This window comes from Lithobates pipiens, unplaced genomic scaffold (genome assembly GCF_037356315.1).
Source record: "Lithobates pipiens isolate NorthernLeopardFrog02 unplaced genomic scaffold, aLitPip1_a1.2 Scaffold_3, whole genome shotgun sequence".
Taxonomy (NCBI): domain Eukaryota; kingdom Metazoa; phylum Chordata; class Amphibia; order Anura; family Ranidae; genus Lithobates; species Lithobates pipiens.
This window is the reverse complement of record NW_027507790.1, coordinates 47,650,770-47,667,884: the sequence shown is the minus strand read 5'-3', so window position 1 is coordinate 47,667,884 and position 17,115 is coordinate 47,650,770.

Below are 17,115 nucleotides of genomic sequence, written 5' to 3'. Positions count from 1 at the left end.
ACCATTCGTCCTAGCTGTCCAATACAAATGCTGCAGTGGAGGCATGCCTCTCACTGCAGTGTCATAGAAGAGCATGTGTCTAAAAGACAAATATTCCCTTCCAGCCCAGCCCTCTTAACTACAAGGAAATACATGTGTTTATGGGTATAAGATTTACCAACAATACCATGTTTTTGGCACACAGTTAAGAGGGGAGAATCTTCTGCTGCTGAAACTGTAATGTTATTTTCAAGCTAAATCATATATTTATATGCTATATGTTATGAGATAATAATTTATTATTTATCTTTTTATTGTGAAATTACTAGTTGGAACTTATAACTTCAAACTTCAATAATTTGTCTGATAAGCCACCTGCTTGAGAAAAAGATTTTGAAAATATAGTAAATTACCTTAAAAACAATATATAATAATTATCACTTATTTATGGTAATTAATCCCTTGCCACCCAAGCCAATTCTGGCACTTCTACATGCAACAATTTTCTTGCTAGAAAATTACTCAGAACCCCCAAAAATTATATATATTGTTTTAGCAGACACCCTAGGACAGTGATGCGAAACTTGGCACCCCAGATGTTTTGGAACTACATTTCCCATGATGCTCCCGCACTTTGCAGTGTAGTGGAGCATCATAGGAAATGTAGTTCCAAAACATCTGGGGTGCCAAGGTTCGTCATCACTGCCCTAGGGAATAAAATGGTGGTTGTTGCAACTTTTTATGTCACACGGTATTTGTGCAGCAACTTTTTACGTTTATATCGCAAAAATTAAAATCGCAGAGGCAATCAAATACCATCAAAAGAAAGCTCTATTTGTGGGAAGAAAAGGACGCAAATTTTGTTTGGGTACAACATTGCATGACCGCGCAATTACCAGTTAAAGCAGCGCAGTGCCAAATTGTAAAAAGACCTCTGGTCATTTACCAGCAAAATGGTCCGGTCTGAAGGTGGTTAAAAAAAAAAATGTTCTACTTGCCACCTCAGTGCAGTTGGTTTTGCATAGAGCAGCCTGGATCCTCCTCTTCTCGGGTCCTTATTTGCTGCTCCTGGCCCCTCCCTCCTGTCGGGTGCCCCCACAGTCAGCTTCCTATGGGGCACTGTAGCCGAGTCACAGCTGCGTGTCCATTCAGATACGGCCCCCTGGCCCGCCCCCCTTCTCCCTCAATTGGCTGGCTAACTGACTTTGGCAGCCGTGGGAGCCAATGGTGCCACTGCTGTTTCTCAGAACAATCAGGAGCTTTTATTGGCCAGGTGGGGATGATGTCCGATTCAAATTTCTGTCAGATTGCCAAATTTTTACAAGGGCTAGCAGGCAGATATGTACCTTTTATTGCAGAAGAGACAAAAGCATGTTTCTTCTGCGTTAAAATCCCTACCCGTCTGCCCATTTTTAACTTTGGCATAAAGTTTCAGTTTAGGTAAGGCTGTAGATTATGTAAGCAATGCTTCATTAGATGCACCATGGACGACTGCACAAGCCTTGATGCTATCCAATGATTCTAGAAGTGATATGTAATTAAAACTTGGAAAAGGTAGTTAATTCTGCTTAATACTGCCCCACTCTGCAAGCAGAATTGTCGGGAGCTTTTTTTTCAAATGTTTTATTTTTTTTGTTCATTTTCTTATTTATTAACCCCCTACCCTCTGCAAATCGCCATGCCTGCGGGTCAAGCAGACTCCATGTCTGCCGGCGACCCGCGATCGCCTGTTAGAGGCAGAACGGGGAATTGACTTTGTAAACAAGGAGATTCTGACAGGTGGCATGACGGGGATCTACTGTTTCCATTGATCGGGAACAGTGATCTGTCAGCCCACCCCCCCCTACAGTTAGAACACACCTAGGGAACACATTTACCCCTTGATCGCCCCCTAGTGTTAACCCCTTCACTGCCAGTAAAATGTACACAGTAATCGGTGGCTATTTATAGCACTGGTCGCTGTATAAATGTCAACGGTGCCAAAAAAGTGTCCGTTCTGTCTGCTGCAATGTCTCAGTCCTGCTAAAAATCACAGATCGCTGCCATTACTAGTAAAAAAAAAATTATAATAATAATAAAAATGCCATAAATCTATTCCCTATTTTGTAGAAGCTCTAACTTTTGTGCAAGCCAATCAATATACGCATATTGCGATTCTTTTTTTTTTTAACCAAAAATATGTAGAAGAATATAGATCAACATATATATATATATATATATAATTGACAAAAATAATTTTTTTTTTTTTTTTTTTTTTTTTTTTAAATTGACGCTCTTTGTTTATAGCACAAAAAATAAAAAACGCAGAGGTGATAAATACCACCTAAAGAAAGCTCTATTTGTGGGGAAAAAAGGACCTCAATTTTGTTTGGGTAGAACATTGCATGACCGCGTAATTGTGAGTTAAAGCGATGTGGTGCCATATTGCAAAAAACAGCCTGGTCATTAAGGGGGCAAATCCTTCCGGGGCTGAAATGGTTAAGAGACATAGCAGGCACGGCAGGGGACCCAATGCGCGTGGCCGGCGAGAAAGAGAGCCAGAATGGGGATCTGTCAATCTAAACAGACAAATCCCCATTCTGACAGGGGAGGAGAGAGTGATTAGGAATCTCTCACTCTCCCTCTCCCCCCCTCTCCCCCTCTCCTTCCCCCCACAGTTAGAAATGCCTCCCAGGAAATATATTTGATCGCCCCTTGTCGGCTGCAATGTCGCAGTCCCGCTAAAAATCACAAATCGCCGCCAGTACTAGTAACAAAAAAATAAAAATGCCATACATTTATCACCTATTTTGTAGACTCTTATTGTGTTTTTTTTTACCAAAAATATGTAGAACAATACATATTGGCCTAAACTGATGAAGAAATGTGTTTGTTTTTTGGGATGGGATGATCAAATACCACCAAAAGAAAGCTCTATTTGTGGGAATTTTTTATTTTATTTTGTGTGTGTACAGCTTCACAAGACCGCTCAATTGTCAGTTAAAGTGACGCAGTGTCATAATGCAAAAAAATGGTCTGGTCATTAAGAGGGAAAATCTTCCAGTCTGTGAGTGGTTAAGTCTTAAGTCACTCTTCAGTCATTTTTTCTTTCCATCTATTAAGTCTTCTGCCCTTGTTGTTTTAACTTTGGATAGTAAACCATTTTTTTCTGCCAGTAAATACCTTATACAGCCCACTTCCTGTTTCTTGTCTGCTAAAAAGCCTAGGCTTATGACATTGTGCACAGCTCTTTCTCTCACTCTTGTGAGAGTTTGTCGGGGGGGGGGGGGGGGGGATGAGTCACAAGAGGACCAATGAGAGCTGCAGAGATGGAGGTGTGTGTCGCCACCCACAGTTAAAATGGATGCAGCCAGACTTAGCGGAGGGAGATTTCTGCAGCATATTTGGCAAGTACAGAATCGCAGTATATATAAAATAATATGCAAAGTGGTTGGAGGGAAGCTCCAGAATGGCAAAGAAGTTTTTATTACAAATTATGTGAGCAGACTGCAGTTCTTCTTTAAGCACTTGGCCTGTCAGCCTTCATGTCGTTTTTTTTCTCCAGTGTTCAGTGTACTGGTATCCATTTTCAATTATGCATGTGCAGATATTTTATCAAATTTTTTTCTTCTGAAAAACAGTAGATACTGCTGAATTTTATCTGACCCAACTGACTTTTTTAGGTTATGTGGTTTTGCAAGAAGTTCATGACCGTCAAATAAAGAAGTTGAAATAATTCCAGTTTCATTTTGAGTAGTATTGTTCTGTTGTATGTCATAAATGTCATTGTCATTGTGTAAATTAATATTTAGTAAAACTATAAGCATCCAGTTACACAGTCATGTGCGTTAACACACATTTTTGTTCAAGGTGCATTGCATTAATAGAGCTAAACCTTAACTGCAAAAAATAAGTATGCTTAAAATCAACTTAAAAAAAATAAATGCACCCACATTTTCATAACAAAATGTGCATTTATTATTTTTTGTTTATGCCTCTAAACTCCCCTCCATATTAACCACTTCAGCCTCGGACCAATAAATACCTTAAGGACCAGAGGTATTTTTGCAATTTCGCATTGCGCTGCTTTAACTGGTAATTGCGCGGTCATGCAATATTGCACCCAAACGAAATTTGCGTCCTTTTCTTCCCACAAATAGAGCTTTCTTTTGATGGTATTTGATTGCCTCTGCGATTTTTTTTTTTTGCGATATAAATGGAAAAAGAGCGAAAATTTTGAAAAAAAAAGATATTTTCTTCTTTTTGTTATAAGAAAAATCGAATAAACTAAATTTTAGTCATACATTGAGGGCAAAATTTATTCAGCCACATGTCTTTAGTAAAAAAAATGTCAATAAGCGAATATTTTTTGGTTTGCGCAAAAGTTATAGCGTCTACAAACTAGAGTACATTTTCTGGAATTTACACAGCTTTTAATTTATGACTGCCGATCTCATTTCTTGAGGTGCTAAAATGGCAGGGCAGTACAAATCCCCCCCAAATGACCCCATTTTGGAAAGTAGACACCCCAAGGAAATTGCTGATGGGTATGTTGAGCCCATTGAATATTTATTTTTTTTGTCCTAAGGGATTGAATAATGACAAAAAAAAAATAAAAATTTTTTTTTTACAAAAAGTTGTCACTAAATGATATATTGCTCACACATGCCATGGTTATATGTGGCATTGCACCCCAAAATACATTCTGCTGCTTCTCCCGAGTACGGGGATACCACATGTGTGGGACTTTTTGGGAGTCTAGTCGCGCACGGCACCCCGAAAACCAATCACCACCTTCAGGATTTTTAAGGGTGCAAATTTTTGATTTAACTCCTCACTACCTATCACAGTTTCGAAGGCCATAAAATGCCAAAATAGCACAAAACCCCCCCAAATGACCCCATTTTGGAAAGTAGACACCCCAAGCTATTTACTGAGAGGCATGTTGAGTCCATGGAATATTTTATATTTTGCCAAAAGTTGCGGGAATATTACAAACTTTTTTTTTTTTGCACAAAGTTGTCACTAAATGATATATTGCTCACACATGCTATGGGCAGAAGTAAAATTACACCCCAAAATAAATTCTGCTGCTTCTCCCGAGTACGGGGATACCACATGTGGGGGACTTTTTGGGAGCCTAGCCACGTACGGGACCCCGAAAACCAAGCACTGCCTTCCGGATTTGAATATAAAATGCTATAAAAAACAAACTAACCAGAGTCACCCGTAACACTTATACGGTGATCAGTGGTGAAAGGGTTAACTAGGGCAATCAGGTGGTTCAAATTTTTATTAGGTAGTATATGGGGGTCCCTGGCGCTATATAAAAACCTGACGGGGAACCTAAATAACTAACTGGCTAACCAGCGTCACCAGTGACACTTATACTGTGATCGCTGGTGAAAGGGGGTGAAAGGGTTAACTAGCAGCAATCAGGGGGTTAAAACCATTATTGGGTAGTATATCGGGGTACCTAGCGCTATAAAAACCTGGCTGTGAATCTAAAAAAATAACTAGCTACCTAGCGACACTAGCGACACTGATGCAGCGTTCAGAAAAATTATCGCTTAGTGACACTGGCAAAAGGGGGTGAAAGGGTTAACTAGCGGAAATCAGGGGGTTAAAACCATTATTGGGTAGTATATCGGGGTACCTAGCGCTATAAAAACCTGGCGGTGAACCTAAAAAAATAACTAGCTACCTAGCGACTGTAGCGACACTAATGCAGCGATCAGAAAAACGATCGCTTAGTGACACTGGCAAAAGGGGGTGAAAGGGTTAACTAGCGGCAATCAGGGGGTTAAAAACATTATTGGGTAGTATATCGGGGTACCTAGCGATATAAAAACCTGGCGGTGAACCTAAAAAAAATAACTAGCTACCTAGCGACACATGCAGCGATCAGAAAAATGATCGCTTAGTGACACTGGCAAAAGGGGGTGAAAGGGTTAACTAGCGGCAATCAGGGGGTTAAAAACATTATTGGGTAGTATATCGGGGTACCTAGCGCTATAAAAACCTGGCGGTGAACCTAAAAAAATAACTAGCTACCTGTCACCTACATGTCAGTGTAGTGTTGGTGCACACTTACTTTTACTGTTCTCCTCGTAGTCCGGTCAAAAAGACCGCCCCGAGGAGAATGACATCACTTCCTCCTTCCTGTGTAAACAATACACAGGGGAGGAAGCTTCTCATTGGCCAGGAGAGATCCAGAGGGGGTGGCCGAAAACCAACGGCCATCCCCTCATCACGGAGCGCTCCTGGACCGAATCGGACCGCCGTAACCAGCGGGAGGGGGTCCGATCGGACCCCCCACCCGCTGGAAGGCAATCACGTAGATGTACGTGATTGTGCCTGCCTGTGCCATTGTGCTGACGTACAATGGCAATACGGCGGTCCTCAAGTGGTTAACCTATGTGTCCATACACACATAGACAGGCAGTGAAATTTAGAGGCAGAAAACAAAAAAACCCCTCACTTGCGCATTCAGGAATGGAGCCTTTAGTGCTTCAGTGTTCTTTTATTTCAATAAATTAAACACTTGCCAACCCGCTGCAGTACATTTACTGCACCAGGTCGCCTTGTGTACCTGTACATAGCGGCTTTCTTCCGCGTGCGCAGACCCTGAAGACTGTGCTGTCATTTGCTGTAGCACAAGCCGATCAGCAGGTCCCGGCCAATGATTTACAGTTGGGATCGGCTGAGTAAATGACAGAAGAGAGCCCTGAATTGGTTAATAATAACATCTACAGACAGCAGCGATGTGCCTTTTTTTTTATTTTTTTAAACCGGTACATTGATTAGAAAAAACACAGTACACACACTAAACATTGTAATGCCGCGTACACACGACCGAATTTCATCGTAAAGTCCAGCAGGACTTAGAAAGTAGTTTTGACTCAAAATTTGTTGGCCCAACTTGGCTTTCAGAGGACAATCCGTTCGTCAGTGTGCTAGTCCGGCGGACTAAGAATGACGCATGCTCAGAAGCAAGTACGAGAAGGAAGCTATTGGCTACTGTCTATTGAACCTCCTTTTTCTAGTCCCGTCGTACGTGCTGTACATCATCGCGTTAGAAATCGCCGGACTTTCGGAGTGTCCGTGTGTGGCCATGTCCGTTCGTTAGAAAGTCCAGTGGATTGTTTGCCGGACTAAGTCCGCCGGACAATTTGGTCGTGTATACGCGGAATTAGGCACACATTTAACCCTTTAATCTCCCTAGATGTTAACCACTTCCCAGCCAGTGTCATTAGTACAGTGACAGTGCATATTATTAGCACTGATCACTGTAATCCTGTCACTGGTGACATCGATGTCAGCTAGTGTTAGATTTGCACCAGTCACAATAATTTAGCTCAAGCTCAAAATTGATCCACATTATTGTGAGTGGTGTTTTTTCTTGGCTTTAGTGGAGCGGCTCCCTCACATTACTATAGGGATTATTCTCTGAACCTTGTAGGACTCTGTTTAGTGTTTTTTGTATGTAGTGTGGCAGGCAATCTGACACTATATCGGAGTCCTATTAGAAGTTGTTGATCACTGCCATTAATAGTATAAAAACAAAATTCCAATATACTGTATATCGGGGACATGCGGTGAGGTCAGTGGCTGGTGGGGCACTGGCTAGTATCAGAGCCAGATACACACAGGTTACATACGGTGCAATCGTTACAGTAAGAACAATAATTCTAGCACTAGACCTCCTCTGTAACTCTAAACATGTAACCTGTAAAACAATTTAAAGCATCACCTATGGAGATTTATAAGTCCTGAAGTTTGACACCATTGCACAAGTGTGCGCAATTTTAAAGCGTGAAATGTCAGGTATCTATTTACTTGGCCTAACATCATCTTTCACATTATACAAAAAAAGCGGGCTAAGGTTAGTGTTTTTTTTTTTTAATTTATGAATGCATTTAAAAAAATTGCTGCACAAATACCGTGTGACATAAAAAGTTGCAACAACCACCATTTTATTCCCTAGGGCAGTGATGACGAACCTTGGCACCCCAGATGTTTTGGAACTACATTTCCTATGATGCTCCACTACACTGCAAAGTGCGGGAGCATCATGGGAAATGTAGTTCCAAAACATCTGGGGTGCCAAGTTTCGCATCACTGTCCTAGGGTGTCTGCTAAAACAATATATATAATTTTTGGGGGTTCTGAGTAATTTTCTAGCAAGAAAATTGTGATTTTTGCATGTAGAAGTGCCAGAATTGGCTTGGGTGGCAAGGGATTAATTACCATAAATAAGTGATAATTATTATATATTGTTTTTAAGGTAATTTACTATATTTTCAAAATCTTTTTCTCAAGCAGGTGGCTTATCAGGCAAATTATTGAAGTTTGAAGTTATAAGTTCCAACTAGTAATTTCACAATAAAAAGATAAATAATAAATTATTATCTCATAACATATAGCATATAAATATATGATTTAGCTTGAAAATAACATTACAGTTTCAGCAGCAGAAGATTCTCCCCTCTTAACTGTGTGCCAAAAACATGGTATTGTTGGTAAATCTTATACCCATAAACACATGTATTTCCTTGTAGTTAAGAGGGCTGGGCTGGAAGGGAATATTTGTCTTTTAGACACATGCTCTTCTATGACACTGCAGTGAGAGGCATGCCTCCACTGCAGCATTTGTATTGGACAGCTAGGACGAATGGTACTTTACTATTGGTCCAAGACTCCAAGCTGTATTGAGCTCAGGGCCTCTGACAAGAAGTGAGCAGAGGCACTTGTGAGCTCATCCTCTCAGTATGCTGCAAACAGAGTGTGTCAGCCTGTATTAAAAGTGGCCGCTCTGTATTTAGCTTCTGACAGGCTGTGCAAGGAGCCCCATATCTCTGGAACCATAGGTCGTAAGAGCCCCAAATTTTTACCAGTGGTGGGGTTGGCTACATACCTTCCAAAGTTGAGGTCTCTATGACCCCAGGTCGCTGAGCTATTTACCCTTGAAACCCTCAAAATTCACCCCCCTTGGCTTTTTACTTATTTTGTTTATTTAATCTGAATTATATGTGATGGATCAGGACACAATAGTCTAAGTTGGTGATGAAAAATATATAGATAAAACTACTTTTCAGAAATAAAAAAATGATAATTGGCATGTGCATATGTATTCACCCCCTTTTGTTATGAAGCCCATAAAAAGCTCTGATGCAACCAATTACCTTCAGAAGTCACATAATTAGTGAAATGATGTCCATCTGTGTACAATCTAAGTGTCACATGATCTGTCATTACATATACACACCTTTTTGAAAGGCCCCAGAGGCTGTAACACCTAAGCAAGAGGCACCACTAACCAAACACTACCATGAAGACCAAGGAACTCTCCAAACAAGTAAGGGACAATGTTATTGACTGTTAAGTACAGGTCAGGGGTAGGTTATAAAAAAAAAAAATATATATCCAAATCTTAGATTTGATGGTGCCCCTAGGTATCATCAACAACAAATTCTCCTGCGCTCTGGTTTCTTGGTCTTTGAAATGTGATATAGACAGTTTGAAATGGTGTTGTCACTAAGTCTTGCAGCCCTCCTTTAGAACATTGGGTGTTCAAATACTAGAGAGAAACAATACAAAAGAGGGGAAGGCGCAGGTATCATCAATCATAATCAAATGGAAAGAACATGGCACAACAGCAAACCTGCCAATAGACGCCCGCACACCAAAACTCACGGACCGGACAAGGAGGGCATTAATCAGAGAGGCAGCACAGACTGGAGTATCTGCACATAGGATGACAATAAGCTGTACATGCCACAGAGTTGGGCTTTATGGCAGGGTGTCCAGAAGAAAGTCATTACTTTCAGCAAAAAACAAAATAGCACGTTTTGAGTTTGCAAAAAGGCATGTGGTAGAGTCCCAAAATGTATGGAGGAAGGTGCTCTCGTCTGATGAGACTAAAATTTAACTTTTTGCCCATCAAAGAAAATGCTAAGAAAGCTCTATTTGTGTGGAAAAAATTATATAAATTTTTTTTGGGTACAACATCAATTTAATAATAAATATGGTTTTAAGATCAAGGTCGATTCTGACACACATCCAAGTTGCTCATGTTTCAGTAAATTCTTGAAGGTTAGTGTCAAAGGCCATCAACTCTTCGGATGTGAACATCTCCAGAATCCAATGGTGTGGATTCCCTTTTTTGGGGTGCTTTATGAACATTTTGGCCTAGCACTGTGTTGTGGATTGCAAGGATTTTTGCCTAGAATTGCTTAATAGTAACAAGCCCATCCCACCAGATGCAGTTGAAAGAATTTTATTAATATCTCCAAGGACATCTTTCCCACTCCGCCAGGATTTTGATAACAGTGCACAGCCAGCACATACAGTATTCACATCTGTGCATTGTGGTGCACAACAGAGTAGACAAGTTTTTTTTTTTTTTTTTTTACTGCGTTAGGGGTGCTGCTCAGAATAAATGGCAATGGTAATTCAAAATATGAATCTTTATTTTATTATAGTTATTCAAAAGTTTATCCCAGCTGGAATATATATGCAGCTGTCACCCGCTTCCCATAAAAAAAACAAAAACATAATTTTCAAAATCATATGCATCCTGTGCATGTTCCACATCCCTGCCTAGGCTATCTATTCTTGAAGGCAGCACCACCCTCATTCATTTCTTCATTCCCACTCCTCAAACTCATCCTAATTCATCTTGCCCCCTGGTTATAAAACTTTGTGTTAATACATTTAACCACCTCAATACCGGGCACTTTTACCCTCTTCCTGCCCAGGCCAATTTTCTGCTTTCATCGCTGCTGTACTTTGAATGACAATTGCACGATCATGCATTAGTGTACCCATATAACATTTTTTTCACACAAATAAATAGGTGGTATTTAATCACCAATGGGTTTTTATTCTTTGCTAAATAAACAAAAAAAGCCAAAAATGGGGGGGGGGGGGGGGAGGAGGGAACGTGTTTTTCTTTGTTTCTGTTATAAAAATTTGCAAATAAATAATCTTTCTTCATAAATTTAGGCTAAAATGTATTCTGCTACATTTCTTTGGTGAAAATAACCCTACACAGTGTATATTATTTAGTCTGTAGGAGTCCACAAACTGTGGTACAGTATCTCACAAAAGTGAGTACACCTCTCACATTTTTGTAAATATTTTATTATATTTTTTCATGTGACAACACTGAAGAAATGACACTTTGCTCCAATGTAAAGTAGTGAGTGTACAGCTTGTATAACAGTGTAAATTAGTTGTCCCCTTAAAATAGCTCAACACACAGCCTTTAATGTCTAAACCGTTGGCCACAAAAGTGAGTACACCACTAAGTGAAAATATCCAAGTTGGGCCCAATTAGCAACTTTCCCTCCCGGCATCATGTGACTCGTTAGTGTTGCAAGGGCTCAGGTGGGAATGGGGAGCAGGTGTGTTAAATTTTGTGTTATCGCTCTCACTCTCTCATACTGGCCACTGGAAGTTCAACATGGCATCTCATGGCAAAGAACTCTCTAAAAAAAATGAATTATTGCTCGACATAAAGATGACCTAGGCCAAGACCCTGAAACTGACCTGCAGCAGGGAGGCCAAGACCATACAGCAGTTTTACAGGACAGGACAGGTTCCACTCAGAACAGGCCTTGCAAAAAAGTTGAGTGCACGTGCTCAGCATCATATCCAGAGGTTGTCTTTGGGAAATAGACATATGAGTGCTGCCAGCATTGCTGTAGAGGTTGAAGGGGTGAGGGGTCAGCCTGTTAGTGCTCCGGCTATACACTGCATCAAATTGGTCTGCATGGCTGTCGTCCCAAAAGGAAGGTTGGCAACAGTTTGTTGAAGACAAGCAGACTATGGACATGGATTACTGGAACCACGTCCTGCGGTCTGATGAGACCAAGATAAAACTTATTTGTTCAGATGGTGTCAAACGTGTGTGGCAGCAACCAGGTAGGGAGTAAAGACAAGTGTGTCTTGCCCACAGTAAAGCATGGTCGTGGGAGTGTCATGGTCTGGGGCTTCATGAGTACTGCCGGCATTGGGGAGCTACAGTTCATTGAGGGAACCATTAATGCCAACATGTACTGAAGCAGAGCATGATCCTGTCCCTTCTGAGACTGGGCCGCAGGGCAGCATTCCAACATAACGACCCCAAACACACCTCCAAGATGATCAGCGCCTTGCTAAAGAAGCTCATGGACTGGCCAAGCATGTGTAGCGGATTACATTTTGGATCAAATGTGACACGCATTGTAAATTTAGTTTTTGCCTCAGGACCCTACAGTACTGAGGATTAATTGTGTAGGTAAGCCTTAACACCAGTCTGGCCAAGCCATGATTGATGTTCTGCCTGGTCATGTGAACGATGAGGTGCACATGACAGGCTAGAACCAGGCCTGGTTGGATGTTTGGGTATGGCCCTCTCGGAGCCAATCAGCGGGAGTGCTGGGCCCACTGAGGAGTCTGGGAGGGGGTACTTAAGCAGGTATGGGTCACGTGTTCGGGGTTCCAGAGTTGTTTGAGAGACCCGTGTGGTCTGTTCTGGTTCCAGGACCGGGGTAGCCTTGTGAGGGGTCCCGGTCATGGGGTGTCGGACATCCCGCAGCATGTTCCTGTCAGTGGCCCCTGACAGACCTGACTGGTCTGGGGTAGGGATCCGTCTGTTCCCGAGTCTCGGAACCTGCTGGTCCGAGGCGCTGTAACTGAGGGAGAATTCAAAGTGTCAGGGTGTGCTCTCGGCTTGGAGGGGCACCACAGCTCGTGAAAGTGACCGGGGGAGGACTCTTCGGAGGAGGGCTGACAAGTGGCATCCTGAGAAGTGCCTGGTTACTGAGTTGGGAAGGACATAGACAAGTCCACACTTTTCCCCGTACCTCAAAGAAAGCGGGAAACATTCCAGGTACAGTTGGAAAAAGGTTCCTGTTCATCTTCAGTTGATTGTTCAAGTTTTGAGTCAACGTGCTGACTGCCATGACCTCTGGCTAGAGGTCTGTTGAGCTCTTGAAGTACCCAGCTGCGAGTGGCTACTCTCTGGGTGGAAGTAGAGACTTTGTTAAACCTGCAGTTCAAGGTACCTGAGTTCTTCACCTATACCCTCTGTTCCCAAAGAGACTGTGTTTTGTGAAAGTTCTACTGCAAAATAAAACCCTTTGAAAGGACTTTATGTGTGTTAGTGTACAAGTCGTTGGGTATCAGCCCTGGGAACCACATAACCGCGGAGGAGCAGGCCAGGAGAAGGTAATCGGTAAGCCCATTCAGTCAAGGCTGCCCTGCAACGGGTTTTGGCCGCTACACGTTTCAACACCTAACCCCTATTGAGCATCTGTGGGGCATCCTCAAAGGGAAGGTGAAGGAGCGCAAGGTCTCTGACATCCACCAGCTCCGTGATGTCGTCATGGAGGAGAAGAAGAGGACTCCGGTGGCAACCCGTGAAGCTCTGGTGAACTCCATGCCCACACAAAATATTGACACTTTGGGCCCAATTTGGACATTTAGAAGTGTACTCACTTTTGTTGCCAGTGGTTTAGACATTAATGGCTGTGTGTTGAGTTATTCTGAGGGCACATCAAATTTACGCTGTTATACAAGCTGTACACTACTTTACATTGTAACAAAGTGTAATTTCTTCAGTGTTATCACATGAAATGATATAATAAAATATTTACAGAAATGTGAAGGGTGCACTCACTTTTGTGAGATACTGTGTGTGTGTGTGTGTGTGTGTATATATATATATATATATATATATATATATATATATATATATACACACACACATATATGTGTGTATGTGTAAATTGATCTAATTTCTTGAGGCCTGAAAATGCCAAAATGCCATGACAGTACAAATATACCCCACATTACCCATTTTTGGAAAGTAGATAGTCCACAGTATTTAGAAAGAGGCATGGCACATTTTTTTAAGTTATAATTTCATGTCACAATTTTTTGGAAAAAGTAATTTAAAGTTTTTTTATCACATATTTTTATTAATTTTTTTTACATACTATCACCAGTGTAGCACGGCATCACCATACACCTGGTGTGGTGGTGAGCAAGGACACCACTGTAAACTACTTTACATTGTAGCAAGGTGTAATTTCTTCAGTGTTATCACATGAAATGATATATTAAAATATTTACAGAAATGTGAAGGGTGCACTCACTTTTGTGAGATACTGTGTGTGTGTGTATATATATATATATATATATATATATATATATATATATATATATATATATTCACACACATATATGTGTGTATGTGTAAATTGATCTAATTTCTTGAGGCCTGAAAATGCCAAAATGCCATGACAGTACAAATATACCCCACATTACCCATTTTTGGAAAGTAGATAGTCCACAGTATTTAGAAAGAGGCATGGCACATTTTTTCAAGTTATAATTTCATGTCACAATTTTTTGGAAAATGTAATTTAAAGCGGAGGTCCACCCTAAAATGGACCTTCCGCTCATCGGAATCCCCCCCCCCTCCGGCGCCACAATTGGCACCTTTCAGGGGGGAGGGGGGTGCAGTTACCTGGATAATCCAGGTAACTGCACCCACTTCCGGGATAGCTGTCTGCGGAAAGGGATGTAGATTACGTCCCTTTCCGCAAGTGCCCGCCCCCTTCCGCAAGTGCCCCGCTGCCTGCTGGGAAACACACAGATCCCAGAGGCAGCGGAGACCGTCCTTATTGCGCAGCGCGACTCGCGCATGCGCAGTAGGGAACCGGGAAATGAAGCCGAAAGGCTCCATTTCCTGATTCCCATACCCAAGATGGCGGCGGCAGCACCCGAGTGACGATCTAGAGATCGGCTTCGGGTGCCGACATCGCGGGCGCGCTGGACAGGTAAGTGTCACTATTTTAAAAGTCAGCAGCTGCAGTATTTGTAGCTGCTGGCTTTAAAAAAAAAAAAAAACGCGGAGTCCCGGCGGACTCCCGCTTTAAAGTTTTTTTATCACATATTTTTATGAATTTTTTTACATACTATCACCAGTGTAGCACGGCATCACCATACACCTGGTGTGGTGGTGAGCAAGGACACCGACTAGTGGCAGTATGTAAAAAAATATATATATATACAATATTTTACATATTTTTTAAATATTTTCCTATATTTTTTTCCTATATTTTTTTTTACATACTGTGACCAGAGCAATACAGTGTCACCATTGTAACACTGTATTACTTTGGGGGTGATCAAGATTATTATTTTTTTCTACACACTATGGAGTCAATTCACTAATGTTTAGCTTGTGACATCATGGACCAGTGCATGCTGGGTTGGTGACGTCACAATGGGGCGGTGTTCACCCCTTACCTATATAAGATATGTGAGACGGCGGAGCCTGTAGTAGGCAGCCAACCTTCACCGACAGCGGGAATTTTTTTATTTGTTTTCTTTTTGGGTGATTGAAGGAGGATTTACATCAGACACTATTTTTTGATTTTCTTTAATAAAAGAATTGTCAAAAACTGTGTGTGTGTGTGTGTGTGTGTGTGTGTGTGTTTTTATTACCTTGTGAAGCTTTTTTGGTGAATGGGTAGGGGTATGATGTACCTGATATGCCTTCACATAGGGGAGAGGGGGGCCGGGATCTGAATGCTTCCAAATTCTGACTAGCCCCTTGTCCACCAAACCCCACAACCATGGTCATGGTTGTGGGGATGAGGCTGTGGAACAGCCTGATCAGTTTAACTGCCCCCTGCCAGTACAGTGAATTTCACTGCTATAAGCAAACATTTTTACTGAATTAAATGGATTCATTCAGTGTGTATTCACATGGTACTGATGGGCTGTGATTTGCCCTTTCTGTACCATGTGATCACTTTGACCATTCACAGCTAGCAACACAATTGTACACCATGAATGGCATGAATCAAAGCCATACATTGTTTATAATTGTCATGTGATCTGCTGTGATTGGCCACAGCGATTACATGGTACAGACAGGGCTAATCACAGCCTATCTGTACCATGTGAATACACACTGAATGAATCCATTTAATCCAGTAAAAATGTTTATAGCAGTGAAATTAACTGTACGGGCAGGAGGCCGGTATACTGATCAATCATCCGCTGTGTCCAGTTCTGCTTACTTCTGGAGATATTTCTCCAAATCCTGGACCACCCTCATTTACCTTTGGCCAACATACCCAGCACCCCATATCCTCTGACAGCAGCCGCAATCCACACAATCTAATTTATATTCCTCTTCTGCCTAGAACCAGCCTCCAATTCTCCTGTGCCCTTTGGAATGCCCGCTCTATTTATCACAAACTCCTTCAATTTACTTGCAATTACGGAGACCTGGCTTCAAGAATCTGACTTTCCCTCTCTTGCTGCCCTCTCCCATGATGGCCTCCCGTGGACTCACTCTCCCAGGCCTAGTGGACAGAGGGGAGGTGGTGTTGGAATCCTCCTATCCCCTCAAAGCACTTTTCAGGTTCTTCATTTACCCCCCTCTCTGTCCCTCTCCTCATTTGTATTTGTCTATTTTCTCCAGTTTTGTTGAGAATTCTGTGATCTACCAGCCTCCTGGACCAGTATCAAGCTTCCTTGATGACTTCTCTGCCTGGCTACCCTACTTTCTCTCTTCTGAAATTACAACAATCATTTTTGGTGACTTCAACATCCCTGTTAATCTAAACACTCCAGCTACTTTCAAATTTCTGAGCCTAACCTCCTCTTTTGACCTAAAACAATGGACACACACTTCTTCTCACGCTGATGACAACTGCCTTGACCTCATATTCTCCTACCTATGAATTCCGCGCAACCTCTCCAACATTCCTTTTCCTCTCTCTGATCACCACTTTATTGGTTTCACTCTCTCCTTGCCAGGAATAGTTGACACCAGTAGGTGTGGGGCAGAGGTCATTTACTCTCCATATAGCTGCCAGCGCTTCAGCTGGGTGGTTTTTAAAATTCCGGGGCTCGGTCTGCTGCTGGGCATCTGGGCCGACTGCCCAGCATCCCTGAGGTATACAGGTGGAGACTGAAGTCCCATCCACCTTTACAGAATATCTATCCTCTGTTAGTTGAGGGAAGAGGCCAGCAGCACTCTGCCATGTTGCCAGTCCTTCTGCTGGAAACCCCACACCATCTGCTCCGGCTAACTGTTGGGGAGGGAGGCCGACTGCCCCAGCTCCCTGGAACTCTGTAGTTGGTACT